Source organism: Oncorhynchus keta, unplaced genomic scaffold, assembly GCF_023373465.1.
Source record: "Oncorhynchus keta strain PuntledgeMale-10-30-2019 unplaced genomic scaffold, Oket_V2 Un_contig_3941_pilon_pilon, whole genome shotgun sequence".
NCBI classification, from domain to species: domain Eukaryota; kingdom Metazoa; phylum Chordata; class Actinopteri; order Salmoniformes; family Salmonidae; genus Oncorhynchus; species Oncorhynchus keta.
This window is the reverse complement of record NW_026287516.1, coordinates 50,123-66,322: the sequence shown is the minus strand read 5'-3', so window position 1 is coordinate 66,322 and position 16,200 is coordinate 50,123. Positions and strand designations below refer to the sequence as shown.

At 44.9% G+C, this 16,200-nt stretch overlaps 2 long non-coding RNA genes across 5 annotated transcripts; one reads left to right on the top strand and one right to left on the bottom strand.

Annotated features, from left to right (window-relative positions):
- Positions 1–1,137: 1,137 nt before the first annotated feature.
- On the top strand, positions 1,138–3,199 carry LOC127924309 (uncharacterized). 2 transcript variants are annotated; one of them, XR_008117612.1, is made up of 5 exons: positions 1,138–1,175; positions 1,241–1,287; positions 1,653–1,718; positions 2,771–2,890; positions 3,160–3,199. It is a non-coding gene; the product is annotated as an uncharacterized LOC127924309 (long non-coding RNA). The 2 variants fall into 2 exon arrangements; XR_008117611.1 differs by having other exon boundaries at positions 3,061–3,180.
- A 2,567-nt stretch (positions 3,200–5,766) lies between these two features.
- On the bottom strand, positions 5,767–6,449 carry LOC127924308 (uncharacterized). 3 transcript variants are annotated; one of them, XR_008117608.1, is made up of 3 exons: positions 6,326–6,449; positions 5,958–6,089; positions 5,767–5,821 (listed from the first exon to the last, which is right to left on the bottom strand). It is a non-coding gene; the product is annotated as an uncharacterized LOC127924308 (long non-coding RNA). The 3 variants fall into 3 exon arrangements; XR_008117610.1 differs by having other exon boundaries at positions 5,991–6,089; XR_008117607.1 differs by having other exon boundaries at positions 5,958–6,056.
- Positions 6,450–16,200: the final 9,751 nt, after the last annotated feature.

Below are 16,200 nucleotides of genomic sequence, written 5' to 3'. Positions count from 1 at the left end.
TGCACAGTATTGTCTTTTGTCAATGGCTGTTATGAAATCATTTAGGACCTTGAGCGTGGCTGAGGTGCACCCATGACCAGCTCGGAAACCAGATTGCATAGCGGAAAGGTATGGTGGGATTCGAAATGGTCGGTGATCTGTTTAACTTGGCTTTCGAACACCTTAGAAAGGCAGGGTAGGATAGATATAGGTCTGTAACAGTTTGGGTCTAGAGCGTCTCCCCCTTTGAAGAGGGGGATGACCGCTGACAGCTTTCCAATCTTTGGGGATCTCAGACGATACGAACAGGTTGAACAGGCTGGTAATAGGGGTTGCAACAAAATGCGGCGGATCATTTCAAATGCCCTAGGTTCAGTTATTTGAAACAGGTCCTATACCCTAGGTTCAGAGTTATTGAAACAGGTCCTATACCCTAGGTTCAGTTATTTGGAAACAGGTCCTATGCCTAGGTTCAGAGTTATTTGGAACAGGTCCTATACCTAGGTTCAGTTATTTGGAACAGGTCCTATACCCTGGGTTCAGTTATTTGGAACAGGTCCTATACCCTAGGTTCAGTTATTTGAAACAGGTCCTATACCCTAGGTTCAGTTATTTGGAACAGGTCCTGCCCAAGGTTCAGAGTTGTTTTGGAACAGGTCCTATACCTAGGTTCAGTTATTTGGAACAGGTCTATACCTAGGTTCAGTTATTTGGAACAGGTCCTATACCCTAGGTTCAGTTATTTGGAACAGGTCCTATACCCTAGGTTCAGAGTTATTTGGAACAGGTCCTATACCTAGGTTCAGAGTTATTTGGAACAGGTCCTATAACCTAGGTTCAAGAGTTATTTGGAACAGGTCCTATACCTAGGTTCCAGAGTTATTTGGAACAGGTCCTATACCTAGGTTCAGTTATTTGGAACAGGTCCTGTACCTAGGTTGAGTTATTTGAAACAGGTCCTATACCCTAGGTTCAGAGTTATTTGGAACAGGTCCTATACCTAGGTTCAGAGTTATTTGGAACAGGTCCCCTATACCTAGGTTCAGAGTTATTTGGAACAGGTCCTGCCTAGGTTCAGAGTTATTTGGAACAGGTCCTATGCCTAGGTTCAGAGTTATTTGAAACAGGTCCTATACCTAGGTTCAGAGTTATTTGAAACAGGTCCTATACCCTAGGTTCAGAGTTATTTGAAACAGGTCCCTGCCCTAGGTTCAGTTATTTGGAACAGGTCCTATACCCTAGGTTCAGTTATTTGGAACAGGTCCTATACCCTAGGTTCAGTTATTTGAAACAGGTCCTATACCCTAGGTTCAGTTATTTGGACCAGGTCCTATACCTAGGTTCAGTTATTTGGACAGAGGTCCTATACCCTAGGTTCAGTTATTTGAGACAGGTCCTATACCTAGGTTCAGTTATTTGGAACCCAGGTCCTATACCTAGAGTTCAGTTATTTGGAACAGGTCCTATACCCTAGGTTCAGTTATTTGGAACAGGTCCTATACCTAGGTTCAGAGTTATTTGGAACAGGTCCTATGCCCTGGGTTCAGGTTATTTGGAACAGGTCTATACCATAGGTTCAGTTATTTGGAACAGGTCCTATACCCTAGGTTCAGAGTTTATTTGAAACAGGTCTATACCTAGGTTCAGTTATTTGAAACAGGTCCTATACCTAGGTTCAGTTATTTGAAACAGGTCCTATGCCCTAGGTTCAGTTATTTGGAACAGGTCCTATACCCTAGGTTATGAGTTATTTGAGACGGGTCCTATACCCACAGTTCAAGTTATTTGGAACAGGTCCTATACCCTAGGTTCAGAGTTATTTGAAACAGGTCCTATACCCTAGGTTCAGTTATTTTGAAACAGGTCCTATACCCTAGGTTCAGTTATTTGGAACAGGTCCTATACCTAGGTTCAGTTATTTGGAACAGGTCCTATACCCTAGGTTCAGTCATTTGGAACAGGTCCTATACCCTAGGTTCAGTTATTTGGAACAGGTCCTATGCCCCTAGGTTCAGAGTTATTTGGAACAGGTCCTATACCCTAGGTTCAGTTATTTGAAACAGGTCCTATGGGCCTGGGTTCAGAGTTATTTGGAACAGGTCCTATACCCTAGGTTCAGTTATTTGGAACAGGTCCTATACCCTAGGTTCAGTTATTTGGAACAGGTCCTATGCCCTGGGTTCAGAGTTATTTGAACAGGTCCTATACCCTAGGTTCAGTTATTTGAAACAGGTCCTATACCCTAGGTTCAGTTATTTGCAACAGGTCCTATGCCCCTAGGTTCAGAGTTATTTGGAACAGGTCCTATACCCTAGGTTCAGTTATTTGAAACAGGTCCTATACCCTAGGTTCAGTTATTTGAAACAGGTCCTATACCTAGGTTCAGAAAGTAATTTGGAACAGGTCCTATACCCGAGGTTTCAGGAGATTATTTGAAACAGTCCTATACCCTAGGTTCGGAGTTATTTGGAACAGGTCCTATGCCTAGGTTCAGTTATTTGAAACAGGTCCTATACCCTAGGTTCAGAGTTATTTGGAACAGGTCCTATGCCCAAGGTTCAGAGTTATTTGGAACAGGTCATATACCTAGGTTCAGAGTTATTTGAAACAGGTCCTATACCCTAGGTTCAGTTATTTGAAACAGGTCCTATACCCTAGGTTCAGTTATTTGGAACAGGTCCTATGCCCCTAGGTTCAGAGTTATTTGGAACAGTCCTATACCTAGGTTCAGTTATTTGGAACAGGTCCTATACCCTAGGTTCAGTCATTTGGAACAGGTCCTATACCCTAGGTTCAGAGTTATTTGGAACAGGTCCTATACCCTAGGTTCAGTTATTTGGAACAGGTCCTATACCCTAGGTTCAGTTATTTGGAACAGGTCCTATACCCTAGGTTCAGTTATTTGGAACAGGTCCTATGCCCTAGGTTCAGAGTTATTTGGAACAGGTCTATACCCTAGGTTCAGTTATTTGAAACAGGTCCTATACCCTAGGTTCAGTTATTTGAAACAGGTCCTATACCCCAGGTTCAGAGTTATTTGGAACAGGTCCTGTGCCCAAGGTTCAGAGTTATTTGGAACAGGTCCTATACCCTAGGTTCAGTTATTTGAAACAGGTCCTATACCCTAGGTTCAGTTATTTGAAACAGGTCCTATACCCTAGGTTCAGTTATTTGAAACAGGTCCTATACCCTAGGTTCAGAGTTATTTGGAACAGGTCCTATACCCTAGGTTCAGTCATTTGGAACAGGTCCTATTAGGTTCAGTTATTTGAACAGGTCCTATACCTTAGGTTCAGAGTTATTTGGAACAGGTCCTATACCTAGGTTCAGTTATTTGAAACAGGTCCTATACCCTAGGTTCAGTTACTTGAAACAGGTCCTATGCCCTAGGTTCAGTTATTTGGAACAGGTCCTATGCCCTAGGTTCAGAGTTATTTGGAAACAGGTCCTATACCCTAGGTTCAGTTATTTGAAACAGGTCCTATGCCCTAGGTTCAGAGTTATTTGGAACAGGTCCTATACCCTAGGTTCAGTTATTTGAAACAGGTCCTATACCTAGGTTCAGTTATTTAAACAGGTCCTATACCCTAGGTTCAGTTATTTGAAACAGGTCCTATACCCTAGGTTCAGTTATTTGAAACAGGTCCTATACCCTAGGTTCAGTTATTTGAAACAGGTCCTATACCATAGGTTCAGTTATTTGAAACAGGTCCTATACCTAGGTTCAGTTATTTGAAACAGGTCCTATGCCCTAGGTTCAGAGTAATTTGGAACAGGTCCTATACCCTAGTTATTTGGAACAGGTCCTATACCCTAGGTTCAGTTATTTGGAACAGGTCCTATGCCCTAGGTTCAGTTATTTGAAACAGGTCCTATACCCCTAGGTTCAGTTATTTGAAACAGGTCCTCAGGTTCAGTTATTTGAAACAGGTCCTATGCCCTAGGTTCAGTTATTTGAAACAGGTCCTATACCCTAGGTTCAGAGTTATTTGGCAACTGTAGTTTTGAATGATACAAACCTTAGAATGACCTAGAAAAACACCACATATGGGCTGGGCTGCTTGATGTGACTGGGCTGTTGATAATTTGAGAACATTGCAGAGAAAGCTCGCCCTCTGTTCCTTGCCTGAGGCTACACATGCGGTTCTCTCATCAACTGATCATATTGTCACCCATCTGACTATTCGCAATTTCATCTGGTCTTCACTAATACAGTGCATTTGGAAAGTATTCAGACCCCTCAACTTTTTCCACATTGATAGGTTACAGCCTTATTCTACAATTGATTCAATAGTTTTTTCCCCTCAATCCACACACAACACCCTATGATGACAAAGCACGAAACAGGTTTAGATATACACTTGCTACAATAACAACATTTGAAATATAACATTGACATTAGTATTCAGACCCTTTACTCAGTACTTTGTTGAAGCACCTTTGGCAGCAATTACAGCCTCGAGTCTTCTTGGGTCTTGACGCTACAAGCTTGGCACACCTGTATTTAGGGAGTTTCTCCCATTCTTCTCTGCAGATCCTCTCAAGATCTGTCAGGTTGGATGGGGAGCGTCGCTGCACAGCTATTTTCTGGTCTCTCCAGAGATGTTCAAATCGGGTTCAAGTCCAGGCTCTGGCTGGGCCACTCATGGACATTGAGACTTGTCCAGAAGTTGCACCTTTGCCCCAGTCTGAGGTCCTGGAGCAGTTTTCCTCAAGGTACTTTCCTCCATTCATCTTTCCTCAAGCCTGACGTCCCCACAGCATGATGCTGCCACCTCCATGCTTCGCAGTAGGTATGGTGACAGGCTTCCTCCAGACGTGATGCTTGGCATTCAGGCCAAATAGTTAAATCTTGGTTTCATCAAACCAGAGAATCTTGTTTCTCATGGTCTGAGTCTTTAGGTGCCTTTTGCCAACTCTAGCGGGCTGTCATGTGCCTTTTACTGAAGAGTGGCTTCCGTCTGACCAACCTACCATAAAGGCCTGATTGGTGGAGTTCTGCAGAGAAGGTTGTCCATCTTGAAGGTTCTCCCATGTCCACAGAGGAACTCTAGGTGATCTGTCAGTGACCATCGGGTTCTTGGTCACCTCCTTGACCAAGGCTCTTCTCCCTCGATTGCTCAGTTTGTCCGGGCAGCCAGCTCTAGGAAGAGTCTTTGTGGTTCCAAACCTCTTCCATTTAAGAATGATGGAGGCCACTGTGTTCTTGGAGCCTTCAGTGCTGCAGAAATGTTTGGGTACCCTTCCCCAGATCTGTGTCTCGACCACAATCCTCTCCTTCTACGGACAATTCCTTCAACCTCATGGCTTGGGTTTTGCTCTGACATGCACTGTCAACTGTGGGACCGTTCTCTCCCAGACTCATGAATAGACATGTTGGAGTAGAGGCTTGACCAGTTATGTACCAAAGACATCTGAAATCAGTTTAAAATCATGTGCAATATGCAATATGTATTGTACAACAGCACAATCATTATTTTAATTATTTTTTTTTTTGGGGGGGGGGCTCATATACAGGCCTATGAATGAGCTGTCAGATGGTCTATGGGTGTTCTGAATTAATCATCACCTTTAGAAAGCACTGTCCATTTCATTGTGTTGGGCTTTGGAACAGCATCCACAACGACCATGTTATAAACTGGTTCAACCTGCTGTTGAACTTCTTTCTTCAAATTGATCATCACAGTGAGGTGAGTTGTAAAAGCATGATACTGTTGTGATGATAAGTGTTTGATTGTCATTGATGTCAGAGTGGTTAGGGGGACATGGAGCCAGGACCCGTGGTTAGGGGACATGGAGCCATTAGGACCTGATGGTTAGAGGGACATGGAGCCATTAGGACCTGATGGTTATAGGACCTGATGGTTAGAGGACATGGAGCCATTAGGACCCGATGGTTAGAGGGACATGGAGCCATTAGGACCTGATGGTTAGGACCATTAGGACCCGATGGTTAGAGGGACATGGAGCCATTAGACCTGATGGTTAGAGGGACATGGAGCCATTAGGACCTGATGGTTAGAGGGACATGGAGCCATTAGGACCCGATGGTTAGAGGGACATGGAGCCATTAGGACCTGATGGTTAGAGGGACATGGAGCCATTAGGACCTGATGGTTAGAGGGACATGGAGCCATTAGGACCCATTAGATGGTTAGAGGGACATGGAGCCATTAGGACCTGATGGTTAGAGGGACATGGAGCCATTAGGGATGGTTAGAGGACCCATTAGGACCCGATGGGTAGAGGGACATGGAGCCATTAGGACCCGGTTAGAGGGACATGGAGCCATTAGGACCCGATGGTTACCCATTAGATGGTTAGAGGGACATGGAGCCATTAGGACCCGATGGTTAGAGGGACATGGAGCCATTAGGACCCGATGGTTAGAGGGACATGGAGCCATTAGGACCCGATGGTTAGAGGGACATGGAGCCATTAGGACCCGATGGTTAGAGGGACATGGAGCCATTAGGGACATGGTAGGACCCATTAGATGGTTAGAGGGACATGGAGCCATTAGGACCCGATGGTTAGAGGGACATGGAGCCATTAGGACCCGATGGTTAGGGGACATGGAGCCATTAGGACCTGATGGTTGTTAGTGAGTTAGGTACTACCAACGCATGTCCAGAGTGCAGAAGAGGAGACTCAAGACTGTGGGTGTGGCGGTAATATGGTCCCCGCAACAGCCGTACACACACACACACACACACACACACACACACACACACACACACACGTAGCAGAGGTTTCTCCAAACAGCAGTCTGTTGTCAAGGCCGCTGGTGCCATATGTTCTGGTGGTGAAGTCATTGGTAGTGAAGTCATCCATGGCTCAGCAGCTCCACCCCATGGACACACAGAGGAACTGCATGCTAGTGGCTCCACAGGGGCAGGCCTTACCCGGACAGGAAGCAGGGCCAGCCAACCAGATGCCTGACCTGAAGGGTGGGAGGAATAGGAGAGGGAAGTTAACAGCCTGTCCCTCACCCCATAAAGGGACTGGCTAAAACACCCCCTTCCCCTACTTCCCTTTCTGATTCCCCTATTCCTTTACCTCCTCTCTCTCTTGATCCCCTCTCATCTCGGCCCCCAGCCCAATCCCAAATCCCCCCTAGACGTTGTGTCATGTTTCTTCTCTATCCCAGCTCCACCCTAGCTCCAGTCCAGCTCTACCCTAGCTCCAATAAAGCTCTACCCTAGCCCAGCCCAGCTCTAGCCCAGCTCTACCCTAGCTCCAGTCCAGCTCTATCCCAGCCTAGCTCTACCCCAGCTCTACCCCAGCTCTATTCTAGCTCAGCTCTATCCCACCCTAGCTCTACCCTAGCTCTAGCCCAGCTCTACCCTAGCTCTAGCTCAGCCCTACTCTAGCTCTACCCTAGCTCTAGCCCTACCCTAGCTCTAGCCCTACCCTACCCCAGCTCTACCCCTAGCCCAGCAGTATGTTACTGCACGGTGCAGAAGACCATTCTAGGCCAGCTCTACCCTAAGCCCTAGCCCAGCTCTACCCTAGCTCTAGCCCTATCCCAGCCCTACCCTAGCTCTAGCCTAAGCCCTAGCCCAGCTCTTCCCTATCCCAGCCCTACCCTAGCTCTAGCCCAGCTCTAGCTCTATCCCAGCCCTAGCCCAGCTCTAGCCTAAGCCCTAGCCCTTCCCTAGCTCTAGCCCTATCCCAGCCCTAGCCCAGCAGTATGTTACTGCACGGTGCAGAAGACCATTCTAGGCCAGAGAGCAGAGACTGTTTCCTGTTGCAACAACATTCTGGGTGAAAAGGCAGAATTCTTGAGGCAGCTTTGTGCTCCAAACCCACAAGAAACAAGAGGTCCATTATGACATGGGAACTAGCTGCTACTCTCTAGCCTCCAGCTCCATCCCAGCCTGGGCTACATAACACATCATAACCCTAAGAGCTGCTGCATGGGATCATGTGAACAGCTACACTGAAAACAACAGCAATCCCCCAACCGGAGTCTAAAATGGCCTTGCTAGTTAAACATTTTTATATATATATATTTTTTTTTTTTTAACCTTTATTTAACTAGGCAAGTCAGTTAAATATTTTCTTTGACCGGGGAACAGTGGGTTAACTGCCTTGTTCAGGGCAGAATGACAGATACCTGCCGCCCCAAATCAAATCAAATTTTATTTGTCACATACACATGGTTAGCAGATGTTAATACAAGTGTAGCGAAATGCTTGTGCTTCTAGTTCTGACAATGCAGTAGTAACTAGAGGTCGACCGATTAATCGGAATGGCCGATTAATCAGGGCCGATTTCAAGTTTTCATAACAATCGGAAATCTGTATTTTTGGGCGCCGATTTGCTGATTTAATTTAAAAAATATATATCTTTATTTAACTAGGCAAGTCAGTTAAGAACACATTCTTATTTTCACTGACGGCCTAGGAACGGTGGGTTAACTGCCTCGTTCAGGGGCAGAACGACAGATTTTTACCTTGTCAGCTCGGGGGATCCAATCTTGCAACCTTACATTTAACTAGTCCAACACAATAACGACCTGCCTCTCTCTCGTTGCACTCCACAAGGAGCCTGCCTGTTACGCGGATGCAGTAAGCCATCCACCTCTGGCCTGCTCGCCTCCCTACCACTGAGGAAGTACAGTTCCCGCTCAGCCCAGTCAAAACTGTTCGCTGCTCTGGCCCCCCAATGGTGGAACAAACTCCCTCACGACGCCAGGACAGCGGAGTCAATCACCACCTTCCGGAGACACCTGAAACCCCACCTCTTCAAGGAATACCTAGGATAGGGTAAGTAATCCTTCTCACCCCCCTAAAAGATTTAGATGCACTATTGTAAAGTGGCTGTTCCACTGGATGTCTTAAGATGTATGCACCAATTTGTAAGTCGCTCTGGATAAGAGCGTCTGCTAAATGACTTAAATGTAAATGTAAGCCAAGGTAAGTTGCTCTAGCATTAAACTTCTTATAAAAAACAATCATAATCACTAGTTAACTAAACATGGTTGATGATATTACTAGATATTATCTAGCGTGTCCTGCATTACATATAATCTGACTGAGCATACAAGCATACAATATCTAAGTATCTGACTGAAATGGTAGGCAGAAGCAGGCGCGTAAACATTAATTCAAACAGCACTTTCGTGCGTTTTGCCAGCAGCTCTTCGTTGTGAAAGCATTGCGCTGTTTATGACTTAGAGCCAATCAACTCCCGAAATGAGGCTGATGTAACCGAGTGAAATGTCTAGCTAGTTAGCGTGCGCTAATAGCGTTTCAAACGTCACTCGCTCTGAGACTTGAAGTAGTTGTTCCCCTTGCTCTGCATGGGTAACGCTGCTTCATGGGGCTGTTGTCGTTGTGTTGCTGGTTCGAGCCCAGGGAGGAGCGAGGAGAGGGACGGAAGCTATACTGTTACACTGGCAATACTAAAGTGCCTACAAGACATCCAATAATCAAAGGTTAATGAAATTCAAATGGTATAGAGGGAAATAGTCCTATAATTTATAATAACTACAACCTAAAACTTTTACCTGGGGATATTGAAGACTCATGTTAAAAGGAACCAACAGTGTTCATTTCTCATGTTCTGAGTGTAACGGATGTGAAACTGCTAGCTAGTCAGCGGTGGTGCGGCTAAATAGAGTTTCAATCGGTGACCACTTGCTCTGAAACCTTGAAGTAGTGGTTCCGGGCCGGGCTTTTGTGGAGCGATGGGTAACCATGCCGGGGTGACTGTTGATGTGTGCAGAGGGTCCCTGGTTCCACCCGGGTATGGGCGAGGGGACAGGTCTAAACCATACTGTTACATGAGCAAGGAACTTAACCGTTAGCTTTCTTACATAGCACATACCAGTTTTACTTCTCCAACACTTTGTTTTTGCATTATTTAAACCAAATTGAACATGTTTCTTTATTTACTTGAGGCTAAATAGATTTTATTGATGTATTATATTAAGTTAAAATACCTGTTCATTCAGTATTGGGAAACCAACCGGGCTAGGACATACGGGAAACCAACCGGGCTAGGACATACTGAAACCAACCGGGCTAGGACATACGGGAAACCAACCGGGCTAGGACATACGGAAACCAACCGGGCTAGGACATACAGGAAACCAACCGGGCTAGGACATACGGGAAACCAACCGGGCTAGGACATACGGGAAACCAACCGGGCTAGGACATACGGGAAACCAACCGGGCTAGGACATACGGAAACCAACCGGGCTAGGACATACGGGAAACCAACCGGGCTAGGACATACGGGAAACCAACCGGGCTAGGACATACGGGAAACCAACCGGGCTAGGACATACGGGAAACCAACCGGGCTAGGACATACGGAAACCAACCGGGCTAGGACATACAGGAAACCAACCGGGCTAGGACATACGGGAAACCAACCGGGCTAGGACATACAGGAAACCAACCGGGCTAGGACATACAGGAAACCAACCGGGCTAGGACATACAGGAAACCAACCGGGCTAGGACATACGGAAACCAACCGGGCTGGGACATACGGGAAACCAACCGGGCTAGGACATACGGGAAACCAACCGGGCTAGGACATACAGGAAACCAACCGGGCTAGGACATACTGGAAACCAACCGGGCTAGGACATACAGGAAACCAACCGGGCTAGGACATACAGGAAACCAACCGGGCTAGGACATACTGGAAACCAACCGGGCTAGGACATACGGGAAACCAACCGGGCTAGGACATACGGAAACCAACCGGGCTAGGACATACGGGAAACCAACCGGGCTAGGACATACGGGAAACCAACCGGGCTAGGACATACGGGAAACCAACCGGGCTGGGACATACGGGAAACCAACCGGGCTAGGACATACGGGAAACCAACCGGGCTAGGACATACAGGAAACCAACCGGGCTAGGACATACAGGAAACCAACCGGGCTAGGACATACAGGAAACCAACCGGGCTAGGACATACAGGAAACCAACCGGGCTAGGACATACGGAAACCAACCGGGCTAGGACATACGGGAAACCAACCAGGCTAGGACATACAGGAAACCAACCGGGCTAGGACATACGGGAAACCAACCGGGCTGGACATACGGGAAACCAACCGGGCTAGGACATACGGAAACCAACCGGGCTAGGACATACAGGAAACCAACCGGGCTAGGACATACGGGAAACCAACCGGGCTAGGACATACAGGAAACCAACCGGGCTAGGACATACAGGAAACCAACCGGGCTAGGACATACAGGAAACCAACCGGGCTAGGACATACTGGAAACCAACCGGGCTAGGACATACGGGAAACCAACCGGGCTAGGACATACGGAAACCAACCGGGCTAGGACATACGGGAAACCAACCGGGCTAGGACATACTGGAAACCAACCGGGCTAGGACATACGGGAAACCAACCGGGCTAGGACATACAGGAAACCAACCGGGCTAGGACATACGGGGAAACCAACCGGGCTAGGACATACGGAAACCAACCGGGCTAGGACATACAGGGAAACCAACCAGGCTAGGACATACAGGAAACCAACCGGGCTAGGACATACAGGAAACCAACCGGGCTAGGACATACAGGAAACCAACCGGGCTAGGACATACTGAAACCAACCGGGCTAGGACATACTGAAACCAACCGGGCTAGGACATACGGGAACCAACCGGGCTAGGACATACGGGAAACCAACCGGGCTAGGACATACGGGAAACCAACCGGGCTAGGACATACTGGAAACCAACCGGGCTAGGACATACAGGAAACCAACCGGGCTAGGACATACAGGAAACCAACCGGGCTAGGACATACAGGAAACCAACCGGGCTAGGACATACAGGAAACCAACCGGGCTAGGACATACAGGAAACCAACCGGGCTAGGACATACAGGAAACCAACCGGGCTAGATAAATCACTTGTAAATAGTCGGCTAACAGCTGGTAGTCGTTAGGCTTGCTAGCTAGTTTAGCTGTGTTGGGCGCTGACCTCGCAGATCTTAATTTAACATTCATTTTAAACACCCATCAAAGTTCACAAAACATATCTACGAGTTTAATATTAGACGGCTAGCTAGTAAGCCTGCTGGTTATCTAACGGCAGTTTGTTACTGATAGCATGTCCGCTAACAATAACACTACTAGGACGGCTCCAATCAGCTGCTCAAAACACCCATTTCAAAGGTTGAACCAAACGTCAACTTTGTTTCAATGTACTTACGTGTCAGAGCATAATAAGAGGTTGTGTTTCAGATGAATATGTGTCAACTACTTGTCACTTATCCAGTGTCTCCAAAACTTCCAGGAGCAAAATGATTCTGATCGGCTCAACCAGAAATTACAGCCGGGCAGCTTAAAGGGAACGTGACAGTACTCTTAAAGGCAAAATATCTTATTACGGCGGTACACATTTCGGCAAGAGTTGACATGATTCAATACAGTGTACTAACCTATTTCACATGCATTAATGGGTCTGTTTTAATTGATTTGATGAGTGTAGATCAATGCAAACCTTTTTTAGGGACACCATTCGGCAGAAATGTTTGTGGAAATCCCAGTGGTGGAAAAAAGTACCCAATTTGTCATACTTGAGTAAAAGTATAGATACCTTAATACCTTAAGTAAAAGTCACCCAGTAAAATACTACTTGAGTAAAAGTCTAAAAGTATTTGGTTTTAAATATACTTAAGTATCAAAGTAGATTTCATTGCTAAAATATACTTAAATATCAAAAGTAAAAGTATAAATTGTTGTTTTGAAAATGTATGGATAGCCAGGGACACACTCCAACACTCAGACATTATTTACACAACATACATGTGTTTAGTGAGTCCGCCAGAACATACCCAGTAGGGATGACCACGCATTCTCTTGATAAGTGTGTCAATTTCACAATTTTCCTGTTCTGCTAAGCATTCAAAATGTAAAGAGTGCTTTGGGTTGTCAGGGAAAATGTATGGAATAAAAAGTACAATATTGTCTTTAGGGATGTAGTGCAGTAAAAGTTGTAAAAACATATGAATAGTAAAGTACAGATACCCAGAAAAACTACTTAAGTAGAACTTTCCAGTAATTTGACTGAAATACTTTACACCTGTGGAAAATCCAGTCGTTATCTTCATATCATATGAATGATCATTGTAGACTTGTAAGTATATTCGTCAGGACCAATACTTAACCCAAATAGTTGTAGTGTTTTACCCACCTGCTAACTGTCATACCAGTTCAGCTCTCAGTCCACTCTAACTGAGCCCCATATCCCCCACAGGAGGATGCAACTTTACACAACATTCATATAGAAATGTATGTTTATAGAATAACCATGAATGTCATGCAGCAGAACATGTGCTCAGCAGCTCTATGTTGTATTTGGGAGTACTGGTATATGTGAATCATAGTTAGTGTACTGGTATGTGAATATCCCTGTTAGGGGGTCAGACTTTAGGTATTTTATTTTGTTGACGGTAATCCCAGTCCTCATACTAACGTCACAATATCACATGATGAGGTGTGATAGCCCCAGACTATAATCCCCTCTCACACAGTTCAATAGTTCATCTGGATCCACAACAAAACACTCATCAAAAGGACCCTTATAACACACATACCTCCCATCACAGGTTCACACACATCAGACAGCTTCAGCCTCACACCCTTTATTCAGTGAACTGGTCTACATTCCACAGCTGGGATGATGCTGCCTTCCTTCCTACAGGCGTCTTCTTCAAAAACATGTCAAAAGATATTCAAAATGGAAAAGAGATTGCTGGACACTCCTGACTTAATATGCATAGACCTTCACTTTATGGACTTCGGTCTTCACATTCTCTTTTTCTGTTGTAGTAATAGAATGTGTTGTCTCGACGCTGAAGCTTCTTCACAAACCCAGTCTCAGGCCACCTGTCGATCTAAGACAAAAGCAATGCCACAGTGACACATTCATCTTGCAGTGAACCAACTGTCAGTGGCAATGCTTTTAGCCAGTGATAAGGATTCATTTAAGTTGTTTACCAAGTCAACTTGCTTTACTTGTTTGTATTCCAGTTCATCTCTGTAGCCTGCCTGTTGGAATCTGTATAAGTTCTCCACCTCGTCAGTCCATTGTTTGGCTCTGCTCATGGACTTTGGCGTTGCGTTGCCATCTAAGTAGGCTGCACAAGACATTATGCTGCAGAGAGGATGTCCACAGGCGACCTACAGGAGCAAATAGTGGGCTCAGTTAGACAAGTTCAAGTATCTCTATATACTGACATGACAGTCATGGACACTGAAATACATAAAGGAAAACTAAATAAACAAAAAACACAATTTTAAAAGAATGGCAATTACATAGTAGGTTATATGGGGAGGGGCATCCTGAATATGAATTGGGTGGCAGAAGTAGGGTAAGGCTGATTTTCTATTTCTCCCCGTCCTCCTGTCCTGGGGGATAGAGAGCAGATGGGTGCAGCAGGTGGTTCTGCCGACCACTTGTCAGATAGCCAGTCTCGGTACAGGAAATAGTAGAGGAGAGCAGGCAGAACTGCTCTCTTAATTCTTACACACTAACCATCTTATTGCCGAAAACATTTTATCTATACATTTCTTAAGCTGATTTCAGTTTTAATATTCGTGCCCGAAACCAATCGAATTGAATTTGCACAGTAACGTTGCCAAACGTACAGTAGCTAACTAGCTAACGCCAATATTTGAATTAAACTTGCTAGCACTAGCTTCGGGCTATGATATAATATAGAAGTCACAGTTAGAAAATAGACTGAATCTGGCTAGCTTGCTATACATTTGTTTCCCAATTTGATTAAGTAGCTGATACCACATGTTACTTACAGCTGAACGGGGCAAAACTCACAGATCAAGAGATGATGACGAGGAGGCTTGTCTTTAGTTGCCGAGCAACCCAATACTCCTTCCTCCTTCTTCTTCTTCTTCTTCTTTTACATTTATTTAACTAGGCAAGTCAGTTAAGAACAAATTCTTATTTTCAATGACGGCCTAGGAACAGTGGAGTCTTTAACAAGGTGTTGTTATGGTAATTGTCTACTGGTAGAACAGATATATGCTGGCAACCCAACCTTCCTTCCTTCCTTCCTTCCTTCCTTCCTTCTTCTTCTTCTTCTTCTTAGAACTTCTTCTTCTTCTTCTTCTTCTTCTTCTTCTTCTTCTTCTTCTTTAACAAGGTGTTGTTATGGTAATACTGGTAGCACAGATATATGCTAGCAACCCAGCCTTCCTTCCTTCCTTCCTTCCTTCCTTCTTCTTCTTCTTCTTCTTCTTCTTCTTCTTCTTCTTCTTCTTCTTCTTCTTCTTCTTCTTCTTTAACAAGGTGTTGTTATGGTAATACTGGTAGCACAGATATATACTAGCAACCCAACCTTCCTTCCTTCCTTCCTTCCTTCCTTCTTCTTCTTCTTCTTCTTCTTCTTCTTCTTCTTCTTCTTCTTCTTCTTTAACAAGGTGTTGTTATGGTAATACTGGTAGCACAGATATATACTAGCAACTTCCTTCCTTCCTTCCTTCCTTCCTTCTTCTTCTTCTTCTTCTTCTTCTTCTTCTTCTTCTTCTTCTTCTTTAACAAGGTGTTGTTATGGTAATACTGGTAGCACAGATAAATACTGGCAACCCAACCTTCCTTCCTTCCTTCCTTCCTTCCTTCTTCTTCTTCTTCTTCTTCTTCTTCTTCTTCTTCTTCTTCTTTCTTCTTCTTCTTCTTCTTCTTTTACATTTATTTAACTAGGCAAGTCAGTTAAGAAGAAATTCTTATTTTCAATGACGGCCTAGGAACAGTGGGTCTTTAACAAGGTGTTGTTATGGTAATTGTCTACTGGTAGAACAGATATATGCTGGCAACCCAACCTTCCTTCCTTCCTTCCTTCCTTCCTTCTTCTTCTTCTTCTTCTTCTTCTTCTTCTTCTTCTTCTTCTTCTTCTTCTTCTTCTTCTTCTTCTTCTTCTTCTTCTTCTTTAACAAGGTGTTGTTATGGTAATACTGGTAGCACAGATATATACTAGCAACCCAACCTTCCTTCCTTCTTCCTTCCTTCTTCTTCTTCTTCTTCTTCTTCTTCTAAATGCTGGCTTCTTCTTCTTCTTCTTCTTCTTCTTCTTCTTCTTCTTCTTTAACAAGGTGTTGTTATGGTAATACTGGTAGCACAGATATATACTAGCAACCCAACCTTCCTTCCTTCCTTCCTTCCTTCCTTCTTCTTCTTCTTCTTCTTCTTCTTCTTCTTCTTCTTT